This window comes from Trachypithecus francoisi, unplaced genomic scaffold (assembly GCF_009764315.1).
Source record: "Trachypithecus francoisi isolate TF-2019V2 unplaced genomic scaffold, Tfra_2.0 Lachesis_group11, whole genome shotgun sequence".
Classification (NCBI taxonomy): domain Eukaryota; kingdom Metazoa; phylum Chordata; class Mammalia; order Primates; family Cercopithecidae; genus Trachypithecus; species Trachypithecus francoisi.
Window position 1 is genome coordinate 75,051,434 of NW_022681456.1, and position 19,562 is coordinate 75,070,995.

The 19,562-nt window shown below is 37.5% G+C and overlaps 1 pseudogene; it reads left to right on the plus strand.

Moving 5' to 3' along the window:
* Positions 1–10,397: 10,397 nt before the first annotated feature.
* Positions 10,398–11,604, plus strand: LOC117091040 (annotated as a pseudogene).
* The last annotated feature ends 7,958 nt before the right edge of the window (positions 11,605–19,562 follow it).

A 19,562-nucleotide genomic window follows, 5' to 3' on the forward strand; every position in this document is an offset into this window, starting at 1 on the left:
TCTCACAGTATGCTATGAAAAATAAGACAATGGTTAGGTTTTTTTTAAAATAAACATTTTTAGGTTAGGTAAAATTTCTGCTAATGAATGAGAATGGTCATTGTTTCATCATCATTATCAGAATCAATATACCACCCACATCAGCATCCCTAGACGTGCAAAGGTCTTCCAGTACTCCATGGCTGTGCAAACACAGAATCTGTGATTCCGTGGTTCCCTTCCACCAACTGAATCATTAGGACTATAGTTCTGCAAGACAGGTACCTTGAGGCACCCAATTGTCCTTCAGCTTCATGTCCTCTTTCTTTGTGTCAACGTGGGTGTAAGAAGGCCAGGTGGTCTGAATAATGTCCATAAAATTCCATCCCCTATTTTTCCACATGACCACCTTGCTTTCTGGTTGCTATGGATTTTATCTGTGATGTGTAGTATCTGATTTTTGTTGATCCATTTGTATACAACACCATGAGGAATATGTGCAAGTCACTATTACATCTGAGTAATCCACAAACCTCAAAATGTTTCTCTCTTTCCCACCATGGTCAATTAACCCTCCATTGCAATACTCTCTGCACCCGAGAGAGCAGAAGGAAGCATATTTTACACAACAGATTGAGGTTCCACACAACCATCCTCTCATCTTCATCAAGAAACTGTGATCTAGCTTTATTGTTGCTGCTACAGTTGGTTTCTCATAGCTCCTTTTTTTTTTTTCTAAAGGTCTCCAACACAGGTGTAAAGAGAACAGAGTCAGAAATTTTAAGCCCTACCTTGAGGCACCCAATTGTCCTTCAGCTTCATGTTCAATATTCAAGCAACTACTTCTCAAATCTCTCTCTGATTAGACTGAAAGTTGTTTCCCAACAGCCGAAGAATCGTACTCTTCTTGTGCCAACCTAGACAAAAGCCAGTCATTTATTTTTCCTGTCAAACTCTACCAGCCCCAAGATATGTGATATGAACCTAAACTGTAGGGTACACAGCTTAGACCTCAATTTAAAAGCCTAATATGACAGGCAGAATTAATTGCACCTAAGTGGAATGGAAAGAACACTAGAATTAAGAGTCAAAAAACCTGAGCTTCCTCTGCCAAGTCTGCCCATAATCCTGCATACAAGCCAATTCACCTCCCTATCTCTGCTTCTTAATCCAAAATAGAGGCTTTTGTCTAAAATCTTCAAAATATTTTGAACCAAATTAATTATTTAGAAAATGAGGATAGAAAAATATCCTGCCTATCTCAGAGGATTCACTAAAGTATCAGATGAATTAGCTATATAATAGCTAAGCTGTATAATAGCTAAAAACGTTAGTGAACATCTCGTGACCTCTGATCACATACTTGGAAAAAGGAGGAAAATGGCACCATACTAGATGTTGGTTAAAGTTTCTTCCTAACCTATAATTCTGTGGTTCAATTAAAGTAATAAATATGCAAGCTCCTTGAAATTTATACTATTATTAAAAACATGCATAGCAAGTTTTTATTTTGAATTGACTATCTGAAAAATCATCAATGTGAGCATAAACTAAATTTTCAGTATTTAAGGTATATTTTTTAAATTTCTGGAATAATAAATTAAGTGACATTCCCTATTTAGAGTATGATTATTTCCATTTTAGAGAAATGAGTGTATACAATTATCCATTTTAGTAATCCTCTAATTTTCACAGAGAAGATGCAAAACTACTGCCATTTAATATATAGAGAGCACTTCACATTTTCAAGACTTTTAATTAGATACTCCTCACATAAACCTGAAGAGTCAGAGTTAGTCACCCTCAGCTAATAGATGAGGAAAGTAGAATATAGAAAGTCAGGGGAATTGCCCAAGATCATGAGGCCTTTTAGTAGAAGACAAGATTGCAAAAGAATATCGACTCTCAGGATTGTGCTTAAAGCCAGTCAGTGCTTCCCACCACATATCTTCGTATTTCAGCCTCCTCCTATCACACAACACACCCAGTAACTGAAACAAATAAAAAAACCACTGCTCCCTAATGTTTAAAATTTAATATCTAATTTTGTTCTTATGTATAAATGTGAGATATAAGTGTCATCAATTCATTTGCATTTAAAAATAAACTTTAGTTCTGAAGTTAACTTAAAATTTTAGTTTAAAATCTACTGTCTTTATTCATGTAGCTGGTTTGTTAAGCACAGTGCAAACGATAAACTTAAGATTCTAATTTTTAAAATTGTTTCCCATTTTCATATAATTCTACTTCATGGAGGTAAGTTTGAGATTGTTCTATTTTGATTTAATTTGCTTAGTTTTGTTTCGTTTTTTATTAGTTGGAGAGATAGGGAAAAGTGTTTGCCTCACCACTGGGTCTGGCAGGCTCCTGTCTTTTCTGGTCACTTTCAGGCAATAAACATCCTTATGATCACATTACATTGCCAACACAATCTCGAGGCAGTAGTTTTAGGTTATCCAGTTCCAGATAATAATCAGAATTATGAGCACCAGTAGATGTCCATCATCTCCCTCCTTCCAGCCAAGGTTTTCTAGAATTTTGACAGAGCTAGAGTAATGAAGGAGCAAGAGAGGAGAATTCTTACTGGGCTAGTACCTGGCCCCAGTCTCTAGGACTAGCAGATTTGTCAAGTTGGGCCTGAGGAGTGCTTCTGGCAGCCTTTGGAGGTTCTCACTCAATGTCCCTTGTGTTGATTAGGATAGGGTAATTATGCTGTGGTAACAATAACCCCTAAGAATCAATGGCTCAAAACAACAAAGTTTATTTTCTGTTGACTCAACATGTGCCTCCAGGGTGTCAAGCAGGCTGTGCTTACTGTAGTCATTCCGAGACTTAGGCTAACCAGGATTCCACCTCACAAGATATGATTCTAAAATCACAGTGGCAGAGAAAAGAGAATAGCGTGCATGTGCTGGCTCTCACATGAAAGCCGAACACCACCTCTGCTCACCTTCCATTAACCATGCTGAGTTCACCAGGGCCGATATTTATAATTCTCCTGAAAGGTAGGGCACTGAATACACAAAAATAGCGCTGCAGAGTACTACAAGTCTGGTTTCAGCTCCCATGGTACAGGACGTTTTCTTCGGCTAGACATCTTGATCCTCTCTACAATTCTGATTTCCCAATGCCCATCCTCCATAAACTCTCACTTTTCTGTTCTTTCATCCTCTGGCAGAAACAACTGTAGGCCAAAATTCCTATCATGGACTCTATACCTATGAGCTGGATTTAAAGTACTTTTGGCCAGCCCTCTTAGAGGACTACCACTAATTCACCAAATAGCAGCAACTTTCTCTCTTAATCTGTCCTGATGGTAGGAGAGCTCACCAGGCAGCCAGCAGCACAAATAAATACCCCCACAACTTCAGCTGTCACATACTAAAGTTCTTATCTATCCCACCTTGAGTGGGAGGTACAGATTCTCAAGGCAACAGTTCTCCCCAATAACATTTCCTTGGGGATTTCCTGGAAATTCCCTTTTCTTGACTTTCTTTAGACTTCTGTATTCATAAAGGCTTTGATGAGATTAGAAGTTATAGAACCTGGCCGGGCGTGGTGGCTCACACCTGTAATCCCAGCACTTTGGGAGGCCAAGGCAGGTGGATCATGAGGTCAGGAGTTGGAGACCAGCCTGGCCAATATGGTGAAACCCCGTCTCCAGTAGTCCCAGCTACTCGGAGGCTGAGGCAGAGGAATCGCTTGAACCCAGGAGACGAAGGTTGTAGCGAGCAAAGATCACACCGTCATACTCCAGCCTGGGCGACAGAGCAAGACTCCGTCAAAGAAGGAAGGAAGGAAGGAAGAAAGGAAGGAAGGAAGGAAGGAAGGAAGGAAGGAAGGAAGGAAGTTACGGAACTAGTTCCTGAGAGTTTTCTTTGACAACATTGCGTATGGTCTGTCACTCACTGAGTATCTGATATCCATCTACCATGTACTGACTTCTCTGTCAAAATTTCCAAATCAACAGTCTACCCTGCCCTCTTATCTTTATCACAGAGGCTCTTTGGCTCAGAACAATTGTTGATGGTCATGTCTGAACTATAATATCTCTCCACTTTATTTCTGGTAAAATTCCTACAGCACCCATCCATCCACTAGTGTGAACACTTGTCCCAGTTGGGGTCAATCACGGTGTCTGAGTCCCCTGGTCTTAGTGAGTGGCTGAGGGATAAACATATGACCTGACCAGTATGAAGCAGGGCTTTTTTTTTTTTTTCTCTCTCTGAAGGGGAAGGAGAAATGTTTCTCTTCCTCCTCGGCTGTCTAGAGGAGGAAGAACAACTGCTCTGCATGGGAAGGCAGTGTTGGAGGGAGCACGGCTACTGTGCCCCCATACTACAAGAGAAATGATCACTCTACCTGGTCAGAGCTTCATGCTCACCGGGCCATGGGGTCAGATGACCACTCTTAAAAATAAGTAATAGACTCTTGCACCTAGTCCTGTTTTCTGTCTTCCAGATATCTAAGAAACACAATGGTCTCTTTTTCTTCTTTGCTGCCATGCAAAGTTAGGGTCCATAAGATCTAATTTCTAGAGATAAGCCTGACCAAATGTCTCTCTCTTTCTCTCATTTCTGTTAGCCAAGAAGTGCATGAAGCAGGTCCTCAATCCTCTGTAAAGCTGAGTAGATAGGTAGACAGTTAATTATGTAGAAGCATAGGCAGTTCTGAGACTAAATTTGAGGAAGGAGTAAACCTGTTCTACAGTCAGTCCACTGTTTTGCAGTGGTTGACTTTATGCACTGATCCCAGTTGTTCTAACAGTTGTTACCAGTTATTCTCTTTCAGGTAGAACGCAGAAGTTAGGAGGTGTAATTGGCTTAAAGCACCAGAGGATTTGCTAACTAGAGCTGGAAGAGAAAGAACTACTTTCTTTTCAAACTATGAAACTGGAGGAATGTGAGTCTGGAGTTCTACCACACATAGAGAAAACCCATCTGCATCAGTAAAAACTAAAGCCAAACCACACATACAGGCAGGGAGGCTCAAAGGTGATGACTTCCAAGGCCTCCATCATCCCTAAGGCCAGCTCTGTGCCCATACGACCTGCATTTGCATTACAAGAACCTTTGTTTGCTCATGCTAACTGGAATTGGGCTTTGACATCAGCAACTGAAAAAAAAAAAAAAATTATGATTGATACAGTTCCTGACTGCTTCTTAAGACTACTGACCCCTTCCGCTGTATCTTTCAGCAGCCTATTCCATTGGCCCAATGCACCGGGGATCTAATAAGAATATCATTTAGAGCCAAACTACACTGGGAAGGACATGTACTCACCTCTGCCAAACACATGCTTACTGACATTTCCTAACTAGTAATAAAATAGAATAAGTAGATGTACATTCTTAGAAAAATAAAGTGGAAATGCACAGGGAAATCTACTCATCCAGTTCACAGCTGTGGCTCATATCCCCAGCACTCAGCAATATTTGGCTCCATTGTTCCCTTTATCACATTTGCTTCTTGAAAAAAAAATATTTATGCTTCATGTCAGCTCTTAGAAGTAAAGCCAAAGACCATATTTACACTAAAGCATCTTTTTCTGAGGATTCAAGTGTAGGGGAAAAAATCTTAATATAAGTAAGGAAAGAATTATATGGATCTTTATTTACCAGAGTTAATTATTTTATAACACATTCAGAATGTTCTTACTTTCCTTATGCTGCAGATCCTGGTGTAAAATCACAAAACCATTATATTTGGTAAAGAAAATGAGAAATTTTAAGGGCTGTTAGCCCATCATGTTTTTATCACAAGGAAAACCTGCATAAAGTTATGTCCTTCTGTAGTTATGATGCACTGAGAAAATATGTAGTAAGTGGAGGTCCAACCTGGTACTAGCAAAACACAAAGTGGGACAGATAATCCAGGACACAGTGATATTATTTTAAAATGGATGTTTAGATGTGGGAGAGGCAATGAATAACGTGGGTCTCTGTAGCTCCATTTCTTTGTTTTTATGTTAGCTAAAGAGTCTGTTTATATACATAAAGTATATAAAGGAGGTAACAGCTACAATGCTTTGATGCTTTGGCAAAAACTACCCAGAGTGTAAAAGCACCCTGTAAAAAAAAAAAGCCTTACCTATGGGTTGCAGGTGCTTACTTTACCTTAGGACAAATATGACAAAATAAATAAGTAATGTGCATATAACATAGAATGACATTCTGACGAATGTATTTCCCTCAAGGCTCTTTTAAGCACCTGTTGCCGTACAGTGTATGTTTCTTTGTTCTGGGTGCACTAAACAAGTAAGTCATTTAAGGGGTCTGAATCGAAAATTTCCAGTATTTTATAACAATATTTTATATGCTATAGAGATGCCAAGTCATATTATTGAAGGAACAAAGATGTTTATTTCATAAGAAGGAAAGAGCACCTAGGCTATTGGAGGTAGCAGTAATCTGACATATAATAAGGCTGTGTCCTCTTCGTCCTGTTCTCTGCTCGTGGTTCTCCCTCTGTGATTATACTGGCATGTGTGTTTTCAGACACAGCAGAAGACAGGAATGAATCTGCTGGAATTTCAGGTCCACCATGTACAAAATGTGGCCAGTCAGTGTCATAGCCTTCAAATTGAGTGGTGAAAAATGAGGCATATTTTTGAGTCACTTGATTTTAAAAACAATAAAGATAAAATGATTGGGTTTTAAAATATTATTTGTAATTCCTACTTTTTGTGAAACATATTCTTATCTGTAGAGACAAGATATTGAGGTAAGGGGTCATTTAAAGTCATTTGAAAGATGTACTGCTCAGAAACATTCTAAGACAATAGGACTCGCTTTAGTAAAAAGAGAAAAATAAATCCTAAAAATATTAACATATTATAACTTGGGTTCTAATTTAAGACAACATAATATTAAACATCTCATAATATTAATCACTTTTATTAGAATTAAGGCCTCAAACAGCCAGAAACTCTACATAATATGTGAGCAGGTTGTGGGTACATCAGTACCCACAGAGTAAGTTTGTTTTGTCTTTTTTTGTCTTTCTTACCAACAGTAGAAGAGAGAAAACTGCAGTGAATTTGTATCCTAATCCAACCTAATTCCCTTTCTTTACCAGTAAACTGTATTAATTGGTTTTCTGAAACCAAAATATTAGGACTACCAAGTGGAAAATAATTTGTTGTAAGCCTTCTAAACACTGTGATTGTCTCTAATGATTTTTCTTGCAGGAGGAAGAGCATCCACGGGACTGTCTGCACCCTGAATATAGCCTGTAAAATTACCCTGTCCTGGCCAACGTAAGAAAGACAGTCAGCAAGTGGTCATGATTATCAACAAGAAATAAACAATGAACAGATCAGAGCCTACAACATTAATCAGTCTTACTGCAAATACACTGCACTTTGCCACTCCAAGATGGCACATATTAAACTTTCCATTGTGGATGAATTCACATCTACAGCTTTAAAGGAAGAGTCTGGAGAAGCATAGCAGCTTCTGGGGCCTCTCCTCTTGGGTGATGCTTTCCATACACTTACATGCTAGGCATTCAAAAGAGAAGAAAGAAAGTGACAGGGTGTGAATAACCCTGGCAGGGATTTTCCTGTGGCCCCCAAATTTTGTAGACATAACAAAATTGTTTGGAAACAGTAGCAGCAACCACTAGCCCCAATCAAAATCATTTCTGGCAGCGAATCATTTCAAAATATATCTGTTATTGATGAACGGTGCTCATTTTAAAAATTGTTTTTCAAATTTTTAATTAAAATAACATACAAATTTCTGTGCAGTAGGGTAAAGAATAGTAGGTTTCATTTGATCAATGCCTATTACACATCAGACACTGCACTAGAAACTTGATAGGAGCTATCTTAATCCTTGTAAGAATTCTATAAGCAACTGCTATTTTGCCCATTTTATAAACAATGAAACTGATAACCCTACCATGTTAAATAGATTCCTCAATATCAAGCATCCAGTAAGCTATGAATATTTAAGCTTAGGATGCTTGAATTTCAAATCTTGTGATATTAAATTTCAACATTATTTATATGTCGGCGATTAAGAAGATAACATGCACTTTTTTTGTTTTCATTTTTGTTTTTTTGAGATGGAGTTTCACTCTTGTTACCCAGGCTAGAGTGCAATGGTGCAATCAGCTCACTGCAAACTCCGCCTTCCAGGTTCAAGTGATTCTCCTGCCTCAGCCTCCCAAGTAGTTGGGATTACAGGTGTGCACAACCACGCATGGTTAATTTTTGTATTATTAGTAAAGACGAGGTTTCACTGTGTTGGCCAGGCTGATCTCAAACTCCTGACCTCAGGTGATCTACCTGCCTCGGCCCCCCAAAGTGCTGGGATTACAGGCATGAGCCACCACGCCCAGCCGATAACATGCTATTTCCAATGAAATATTTTTTCAAAGACCCTGTTAAAGATACCGTTGAGTCTGCCTACAAATGTGAAGAAAGGATCTCTTCTTTTGCATCTTGAGGTTCCAATGTCTGTGCCCACACTCACCTAGTACTTCTCAGTGCACTTACCTCCCTGAAGGTGAAACCGAATGACTCTAGAGCTGTAGTTCAGGCCAGTTACCTTCACTAGTCTATATTATACAGATTTCTTCAGAGAACATTCGTTCTCCCACCCTGGAAAAAATAAGGAAGTTAAAACATAGGCTAAATATTACAAGACAAATTTATAAAGTTGCATATGGTGCAAGATTTTTCAAACATTTATGAGTGTATTTTTTCTTGTAATTTTTCCCTGTAAACATTATGGCCTAAGAATAGTTTAAAGAAACTTTTGAGAATCACAACTATATATTTTATTTATTGTCACAATACAGTGAGTATATGGCAATAACTGTTAATGAATTGAGCAACATCAGAGGCAGATACCATTTTTGTCAGTTTGGAAATGAGTGTTTGAATGTTCACAGGTAGGTCTAGAGCTTGATATTCAGCTCCCAGACTGCATACATAGTAATGATATCTTGTTCCTAGGTTACATAACAGTGACTAATTTCACTGTAGCTGAATCATTTCCTTTAGGATTGGAACAGATTACTTTCTCTTTGGTTAGGCACAGGTATATTAATGTGTTTGAATTTGAGAACAAGGTTTTATTAGATATAAAGGTGATAAAAGAGAGAGAGACAGACAGAGAAAGAGAGATGCTTACACTGTGAGAGGATGAGGAAACATGACTGATAAAGGACCACAGATTTGTGTTTCAAACCCAGAGTTTATTCTGAATGGGATACATGCTCAGTGAATGGTAAATATATTATTTGTTAACACTTGAAATTATCAGTTTTCTCTTCTATTTTTTTTTTTTTTGAGAAATTGAATTTGATTAAATCAAATTTACTTATAATGGGGTTCCATCATGTTGATATGACAATCGTTAGAGTACATGGAGAGAAAAATAATTATTGGATTATTCTCCCTGGTTACTAAAGACAAGAGTCAATGTCAGAGGAAATCCACTGTGACCAGGACCCCGCTGGATTAGTTTCTTAGGGATGCTGCAGCACAGTACCATGAAAAGGAGCCTTGAAACAACAGACATTCATTCTCCTGGATCTCTGGAGTCTAGAAGTCCAAAATCAAGTTGCTAGCAGGGCCATGCTCCCCTCTGAAGGCTTAGGGGAGATGATTCCTTGCCTCTCCCAGCTTCTAATGGTCCAGTCTTTCCTTGCCTTTGGCAGTCTACCTCCAGCCTTTGCCTCCTTCTTCCTGTGGCCTTCGCCCCTGTGCATATGTGTCTGTGCTCTCTCCCCTAAGGACACCATGAGCCAACGGATTTAAGGCCCACCGTAAATCCAGGATTATTTCATCTGGAAATCCTTAACTAATTACATCTGTAAATACCTTACTTCCAAATAAAGTCACATTCTGAGGTTCTGAGTGAACATAAATTTGGGGGGACACTGTTCAACCCACTGCACACCCTCAGACATAAGCAGGAGATGCAGGCCCTCACTCTGTCTCCCATTCTTCAGACAGTTTCACAGATCACAAACACAAAAATATGGCCACACACACCAGGGGCACAAACAAAAATGTGTATGTAATAAAGAACGCAGGAGCACCTCTGTGTCTCAGGGTCTGGCACTCAGCACTATCACAGCACAACCTGTAAGCCTAAACATCTACTCTGTGACTCAAACAAATTAAGCTCCAAGGAAATGTTTTTCTTAATCTACTGCTCTATGTTCCTAGGACAGAAGGCATCTATCTACAAATGCCATGATTATATGGGTTATTAGAGAGTGGTTCTGAATGCAAAAAGACTGCAAGTGGCAAAAACAATTAAGAAAGAGAAGAGTTTCCCCCAGGGATAGGACCTAGACGTGCAGCAAAGTCAGGCTCTCTGGCACTGTAGCAGTAGTCAGGGGCTCAAGTTAGAGGCCTGCTGAGAAGTGTTCATGCCTCAGATTCGTTGACCCACGGAATGCTTCGGTATCCATATTTTTGTAGAATGTATAAAGAATGTCTTTCATGTTGGTTGGAATCTAGCATACCTCAGTTAGGTGTCTAGACAAAAAAGAATACATACTACAGCAGAAAAATGTAAAGAATACGAAGCCTAGAAGCAAAAAGATCAAACTCAAGCCCAGGAGTTACACAGATCTCAAGATAGAGATTTTGAAACTACGGCTAAATTACATATTCCAGTAATGGTGGATGAAGTCGTTCATTGGTTGTCACCACAAAAAGGACAGATTTTTCTAGATACGACATTTGGTTAGGGAGGGTGCACAAAAGCCATTCTACAGGAGTCAGATATTGTTCTGTGGGCCTTGGACAGAGACCCGACAGCTTCTGCATTCACTGAACATCTTTCAGAGTTGTATCCTAAACAAATCTGAGCTATGCTGGGCCAGTTCAGCCAGGCAGAAGCCTTGTTAATGAAAGCTGGAGTGCAGCCAGGGACTTTTGATGGAGTTCTTATGGATCTTGGGTGTTCTTCCATGCAACTCAATACTCCTGAAAGAGATTTTTCCCTTTGGAAAGGCGGCCCCTTGGACATGAGGATGGATGATAGCAGGTACCCTGACACGCCCACTGCTGCTGATGTTTTCAATGCTTTAGATCAACAGGCGCTTGCATGTATCCTGAGAACATACAAGGAGGAAAAGCATGCCAAGAAAATTGCTTCAGCAATTGTTCAGGCACGCAGCATCTGCCTCAGCAGCTTGCCAGCATCGTCGCAGGTGCATTTCCTCTCTCTGCTATTAATGCACGAAAAGACTTGCTACAGCGATCTACCCATATTGCCACCAAGACTTTCCAAGCTCTTCACATATTTGTGAACAATGAGCTCAATGAACTCTACACAGGACTGAAGACAGCTCAGAAGTTTCTGAGACCTGGTGGTCACCTTGTTACCGTCTCTTTCCATTCACTACAGGATAGCATCATCAAAAGAACTTGCTTGGAATAGCATGACAGAAAGGTTTAACCTAAATGTTAGACCGCAAGTGATGAAAACATTGCCTTTAGGTTCAGATCACAAAAACATGGAAGAAGACTCTATGAGAAGAGCTCCTTTAATGTGGGAATTGATATACAAGAAGGTACTTAGTCCATAAGATCAGAATGTACAAGATAACCCCAGAGGGCGCTCAGCCAAGCTTAGAGCCACTATCAAATTATAAGTTACCATCATCTTATTCTTCAAATTTTTCCCACAATTTCTCTAATGTTTACTCATAGTATGTTCCTGAATGTCTTGATATAGGTTTAAGTGTAGGACAGTCTAAAAATTGATAACATTTAGCATTTTTTCCCTCAAAAAGAAACTGTAGAAAATGTTATCATGACAGAGAAAGTTCCACTCAAGGAGCAGCAGCATCTCAAGACCAGAAAAATGTGTTAATCTTTGCATCATATTGGACTCTTGAAATGCAATCCTTCTTCTGGCCAGGAAATTTTTTAAATAATACTATGTTGTGTTTATCTAAATATGTAAACTCAAGCTATCAAAGAGAAAGATATTATAATCATATCTGCATGTCCTGTATTTTGAATTTAGATGTTTTAATTTCCAACAGTCTTTCTCTGGCTCAAGTAATGATGATTCTGGAACAGATTTCAGTGTCCCTACTTGTGAATAATTACTATAGTTTTCTCCAATGTAGGCTTTTTACAAATTTCATATTTTAAAATATTCATTTAAATATGTGTTATGCTGATAAAATTTCATTTTTCAAATTATAGTCTATTATTTTAAAAGGATTTTTCAGTATGATATGGCCATTTTGTTCCTATATTGCAAAGTAAAAATGTAAAATCCTTACAGAGAATTGTTTCACAAAACTCATATTTCATGTCAATTATATTTAATAATAGATCACAATGCCTTTAGTAAGCAATAAAGTCTCTTATTAGAATCTTGTATTTTTAATTGAGCTAATCAAAATAATTCAGCCAAATCTATTTGAAATAGAAAGCTATCTATTTAATATAGTAAAATCAATGCTACCTTACTGTTGTTACAAAGATATGGTAACTGTAATAAGGGTAAAAGTTTATTCAGAAAAAGGGTACTTGGTAGAAGATTCTTTAACAAATTGATGAGATTAATTCATAACTCATATGTCAACTTTTTATATCTAATATGTACTTCTAATTTATTCAGTTATTCAGCAAGCACTGAACTTGTCATTAGAAAAGCAAAGGTAAGTACAACATACATGGCCCACAATACATGTACTATTGAGGTTAGTAGAGGAAAATTATGTTAGTTATAATCACAAAAATCCATACAAAATGGACACAGTGGTAAATACTACAAACAGGTCATACATGGTACTGTAAGAGTATCTAGTAAGGATTTTACCTGTTGTCAAAAAACGGGTGTGAGAACATCATGCTTGAATTGTGACCTGAATGATGAGTTGGAGATAATTAGTCAAATGGCACACGGGGTGTGGAAGGGGGCATGTTGATTAATGATACATATAAATAAATATTCTCTTAAATAGTTATCCTTGAAATCATATCTATATACTATTAATGTGTTCAGTAAACTTTTTCAGTTACAGAAAAAAGATTCTCCATTATGGTTACAAATTTTAAGTTGGTGAATCCAAGTGAATGAAATATCAGCATAACTGTATGGGCAAAATAGATAAGAATTAAATACATGAATTTACCTCAGACTTATTTTATCTACCTCTGTAATATTTAACTTTAGTACCCAGGCTTGTTTACTACTTCTGTTTTACAGGCTTTATTTAAATCTGAACAATCCTACAGGGAAATGAGAATTAGAAAAAAAATCTGGAGAACAATATACTTGAAATAGAAATGAGAGAATGCACCTAAGTTAATTCCCTGAATCCTACTTGAACAATGTATGAATTTCTCTTTGCATGTAACTCATATTTGTGAATGAGACTTATTCCCAAAAAATTCTTATTCCTGCATGTGACTGGAAAATAAAAGATCACATTTGTATATTCAACAATCATTCACCTGTATCACAAGTCATTTGTTCGTCTTTTATAGTATGGGAATTATTTTTTATGTTAAATAGAAACTGAATGTACTGGGTTGAACAGTGTCCCCCCAAAATGAATGTACTTCCTGAGCCTCAGAATGTGACTTTATTTGGAAATACTGTGATTGTGGTTATAAGTAAGCTAATATGAGGTCATACTGGAGCAGAGCAGGCCCTTAATCCAACATGACTGGTGTTCCTTGTAAGAGAAGACAGGCCAGGCATGGTGGCTCATGCCTGTAATCCCAACACTTTGGGAGGCCAAGCCGGGCGAATTGCTTGAGGTCCAGGCATTCAAGAACAGCCTGGCCAACATGGTGAAAATTCATCTCTACTAAAAGTACAGAAATTAGCCAGGTGTGGTGGTGCATGCCTGTAATCTCAGCTACCCAGGAGGCTGAGGCACAAGAATCACTCGAACCTGGGAGGTGGAGGTTGCAGTGAGCCAAGATAGCCCCACTGCACCCCAGTCTGAGCAACTTGAGTTTAACACAGAACAAGACTCTGTCAAATAAAAAAGAGAGAGAGAAGATAGAGACACAGTGGAGAATGCCACATGGAGCTGGAGGCAGAGATTGGAGTGATACATCGTGGCAACCATCAGAAGACAGGAAAAAAAGCATGGAAAAGATTCTCCCTCAGAGTTCCAGTAGTTGCCACCCTGCTAACATGATATTGAACTTCTAGCCTCCAGAACAGTGAGAGAATATATTTCTGCTGTTTTAAGGTACCCAGTTTGTGGTAATTTGTTACAGCAATCCTAGGAAATTAATACTCTGACAGAAAAAAAATTGGATAATACGCATGAGAAAAATCCCTCAATAAACACAAAATTCGTTTCAAAACGTTTTCATGTAAAAATAGATTAACTTTTCAGTAATTAGTCGTGTTTTGTAGTCATTCTTGCCTGCTTCTTAGTCTTTGTTGTAGGATGCATATTAAAGTACATGAACGAGTTTTAAATGGTTGACTTTGGAGAACGGTTTTGAAAAGTTCATACAGTATATAGAAATAAAAGCTGATGTTACAATGAAAGTGCATCACATTTCCAATAAAATATTTTTGAATCTCAAAAAAAATAAACAGAAATCAAATGTATTTGTCAATTATTTCCTCTCAAATAGACTGTTACATAATAAAATGTCGCTCCCCAGTAGTGCTGAGGCTCCATTTACTTGCTATTTTTCACGGTTTTTTTTTTTTTTTGAGATGGAATTTCACTCCGTCACCCAGGCTGGGGTACAGTGCAGTGGCGCAATCTCCACTCACTGCAGCCTCTGCCTTCTGGGTTCAAGCAATTCTCCTGCCTCGGCCTCCTGAGTAGCTGGGATTACAGGCGCCTGCCAGTACGCCCAGCTAATTTTTGTATTTTTAGTAGAGACAGGGTTTTACCATGTTGGTCAGGCTGGTGTTTAACTCCTGACCTCCAGTGATCCACCCTCCTAGGCCTCCCAAAGTACTGGAATCACAGGCGTGAGCCACTGCGCCCGGCCTCTTCATGGTATTCTAATTTGCGGATTTGGTTTATGATCCAAAATGTGTGTAAATTAGCATGGTATTCACACAGTTTTACCTGCCAGCTGGGGAACATTTGCAATATTAAACTTCTAATATTACTCTTAAGCTTGTATATATATGTACATCTATCTATGTCTAAATCACATACGTATTAAGTGTGATACTCTTTATTTGGGCAACCAGGTAAACATTGACTACAAAAATTGGGAATAGTTTCATTTAAAAATATTTAATTAGTTAATTAATTTTTAAGTGTTAGCTTTAAATAATTGAGATTTACAGTTTTCATTTTTACTAGTTATAAGTTGTAGTCTACATTTTAATTTTAACAGATGATATTGCATATTTTAGAAAAAACTTTATAAAATATATTTTTTTTTTTTTTGAGACGGAGTCTTGCTCTGCCACCCAGGCTGGAGTGCAGTGGCCGGATCTCAGCTCACTGCAAGCTCCGCCTCCCGGGTTCACGCCATTCTCCTGTCTCAGCCTCCAGAGTAGCTGGGACTACAGGTGACCGCCTCGTCGCCCGGCTAGTTTTTTGCATTTTTTAGTAGAGACGGGATTTCACCATATTAGCCAGGATGGTCTCGATCTCCTGACCTCGTGATCCGCCCGTCTCGGCCTCCCAAAGTGCTGGGATTACAGGCTTGAACCACCGCGCCGGGCCAGTAATTTTAATATTTTACATTTTCCAGTTAGTTTATACTTCTGATGGTAATATATCCAAATTGCATACACACTGAAAGTAGTTATATTTTATTTAATTTATACTATGATGAAGGTATATTCAAATAGTGTATACTTTAAAATTAATTACAGTAGAACATAAATCAGAAAAAAGTCTTGAGGACAGTTATACAATTAATGGTTGTGACTAAATGAAGACAAAGTAAAGTTGATGAAATTAATATCTAATGATATATTGTGTATATTTTTGTTTTACTACCCCAAATTTTGCCAACTCATCAGTGGAACATTCATATCTGCACAATAATAATTAAATTCGTTTTCCTGATATTTTGCTTATTTTCAATCATTAAAACCATTAGTGAAAATATTTTTAAGTTATTATTATTACAAAACTATTACAACACAAAAGGATAAAAGATGTGTATAATAATTTGTTAGATTGATTTATAATTGTTAAATACTTAAATTACTAAGAAGCACTACTTCATTAAGGAACAATCTATCTTATGCAAAATGGAAGAATAACTTGATACATTTTAATTAGTATTTTATTTATCTTAAGTGGCCTCCATTTATTCTCATTTCTCGGGCCATGCAAACATTAGCAGTAGGCAGGGCCTGAACCTGCTCTCAGAAGATAGGGGGCAAGTGATTGGTACATAGACAGCTACTTTTCAGGTGTCGCTATTTAGTTTACTACGGCTGCCATAACAAAATAGCACAGACTGGTGACTTACACTACAGAAACTTAGCATCTCACAATTCTGGAGGCTGGAAGTCTGAGATCAAGATGTCAGCAGATTGGTTCCCTCGGAGGGCTATGAGGGAAGCATCTGTTCCAGGCTCTCTTCTGGACTTGTAGATGGTCGTCTTTTCTCTGACTTCATATGTCGTTCCCTTAGCACGTGTCTGTGTCTAAATTTCCTCTTCTTACTGGATTAAGGTCAATCATGTCCTTTAGGCCTCACCTTAATTACTTAACTTTAACTTAATTATCTTTTAAAGACCCTGTGTCTAAATACATTCTGAGGTCATGGGAATTTTAAAAAATGATATGCATTTTAAAAATTCAGCCCATAATATCCATACACAGACATGAACATGTTTACACATTGGTTTCTTTCTATAGGATTTAACTTTATTGTCCATAAATGCTTGGACATTTTTTGCAAGACAATTAACATATATCACCCGGATTTTAGCCACAAAGGACAAAGTCTTTGTAAGTATGATCATTTTTCTGGATTTAATTCTGACTCATTACCTTGAAATCATTAACAAAATTGTATATGATAATAGCTCAGCTAATAGATATAATGTGGCATTCTCCCAAAAATCTAGTTTTGCTGTGTTTGACAGAGGAAGTAGTCCTCTTCAACTTTATTAAGGTTTAGCAATGCTTCATTATTTTTGTCTTATGTAATTATTCTTCAAGGTAATAAACATGAGTCATTCTTTTATGATTGTTAATCTATTTTTATGTATCTGCATAATATGTACTTGATGGACTTTAATACAATCTGAAGCGAGGTCCCCTTGAGGCCATTTCCAGGCTGGTTTGGCTGCAAACTGCAGTGAGTGGAAATTCAGTTAGCTCAGCATACAGTGTGTTTCCCTTTAAAATAGATGGGCTAATGGGAAGCATGTCTGTGCCGGCCTGGTATTATGGTTTGGCCTCAAATACTGGTTGTTAAAACAAACTACACACCATCCAAGACCTAACTGCCAATAATTCCATGGTGTAACCTAACTTAGCTGAATATGCTTTTAGTTTGGAAAAGGTAAATAGGAAACAAGGTAGCAAGAATAAGCATGTCTGCAATTATTCCATCTAACTCTACTTCTGGAAAGAATCCAGGAGATTACAGAAGGACTAAACTAAATCAGATAATTCTGTCAGTTTTCTGTTATGAAGAAACGTTCTATCTGAAATAATCAGTAAATACTTGAACTATTTATGGGTTCTAGCTAGGATGTAAATATGAGACATCAAACTGACTGTCTGGTAGCATGGAAATTTTGTCTACACACAATGGAATTCCAAATATTTCTTTTTTCCGTAAGGGCATTTCTTAGGGTCTTTCTCTTCCATACCTCTGCCAAATGTATAATTGCTCTTAAAATCGTTGTTTCTTCCACATCACCACATTTTATTATTGCATGTGTCTATCCTTCCTATTTATTGCAAATCTCTATAGGCCAGAAACGCTTTTTCTATTTTCTTTTAATTCACAATCATATTGTGTTACACAGTTTAAAAATAGAATAAGAATAGAATAAAATGAATTTTAAATTTTACAATGAGAGAATGAAAAGGGTCTTCAAAAGTCACTGCCGAATTTCACATTTTCAGGGAACTAGATGTCTACATTAGTGATGAACCCCACACAAACTCACAAACATATCAGAGAACAGCTATGAATCTTAACATAATTTTTTAATGCATAAGCGAGTTCCTAGTGCCATGCTTTGTATCAATGATGACATTCACTGCCAGCCACATGGTGACAATATGTATTTCTCTTACAGCTGGAAAGTGGAGAGCTGGTTGCTGAATGTCAGTTCTCTGTCATTTGGTGCCCACATCACACAGAAACTCCAGCGGTGACATAGTCCTTTGCATCAGTGACAGATGTCCGGAATATAATATTGATAAGCATTTGTGTTTGGAAATTAATATATTTAAGTGTTCTTCTCATGTGACTTACCGTCTTCACAATTACTGAATATTACTACAGGCTCATGCTGATTGAGACATATATTCAGATTCAGGTTAAAATTGTGTTTGTGTGTGTCAATTTTCTGTTGACACTTGGGATTTCAGGAAATACTTTTATGCCTCCTTAACGCAAACACTGCTCTTCATCTTATCTCCAAAGTCCCAGAAATGGTCTGGCACATAATAGGTGGTCTTATTTATTTACTTAGTTAATTATTTAAATTTGGCCATTCTTTGAAAAGCAATGATATTCTTGATGACACCTCATCACAGCTAGTTTATTTTCTTACTGTGAGGGCTTTATATTCCAATTTCCCAGTTTTATAAGTGATTCTTCTTTATTTATTTACATCCAACTGAAATCCCTCTTGCTTTAATATAAGCCATGTTTTTTTCATATTCCTGAACAAAGAAAATATTAATTAAGCATCTTTATGTATGCATCATACTTTTTGCCCACCAATTCTTACTTCTAGAGTTTGACCTTCCCTCTATAACTCTGCTATCTGCTTTTGCCAAAATAGAGCTTCATTTGCAATTGCGTGTGCAAGCCTGTGTTTGTGTGTATGCATGTGTATACTGTGTGTGGTAAGGGTGGCTGTGCTAAATGGAGATGGCAAATTGGTTATTATCCTAACTCTTCTCAAGCAACTTGTGAGTTATGCATGACCCTTCTATGGCTAATGCAGGCACAGGACATTCTTAGGAACAGAGAAGCAGATGCTGGCAAATTGCAACGCCCTGTAGTAAACTACATTTGAAAAGCAGTAGCTAAAATACATATTTTTAAATACAGGTATAAAACAAAAATAGGGGCATAAGACAAAAAAGAACTTACACAACTGTAAACCAAATAGACATGTGTAACCTATTTTTTGTGGTTAATATAACTGGATGCTGGAAAAGTATACCAGGAATCATGGCGGAGATGGGGGAAATTGGAAATTTCTAACAACTGAGAGGACCTACGTTTGTTTGATGCCAAGATATGCTTTCCCACTATACTTCCTCTTAATTATCATATTCTTAAATCTTTTAAAATATACCACCTTCCATTAGAAATGTTGTTTATTATCAACAAAGGACAAAATACCTTTAAAATTCTCTGCTACTTACTAATTTTGAGAGCCCAGTTAGAATCTCCAAACCACAATTATCTCATGTCTTTTTTTTTTTTTTTTTCT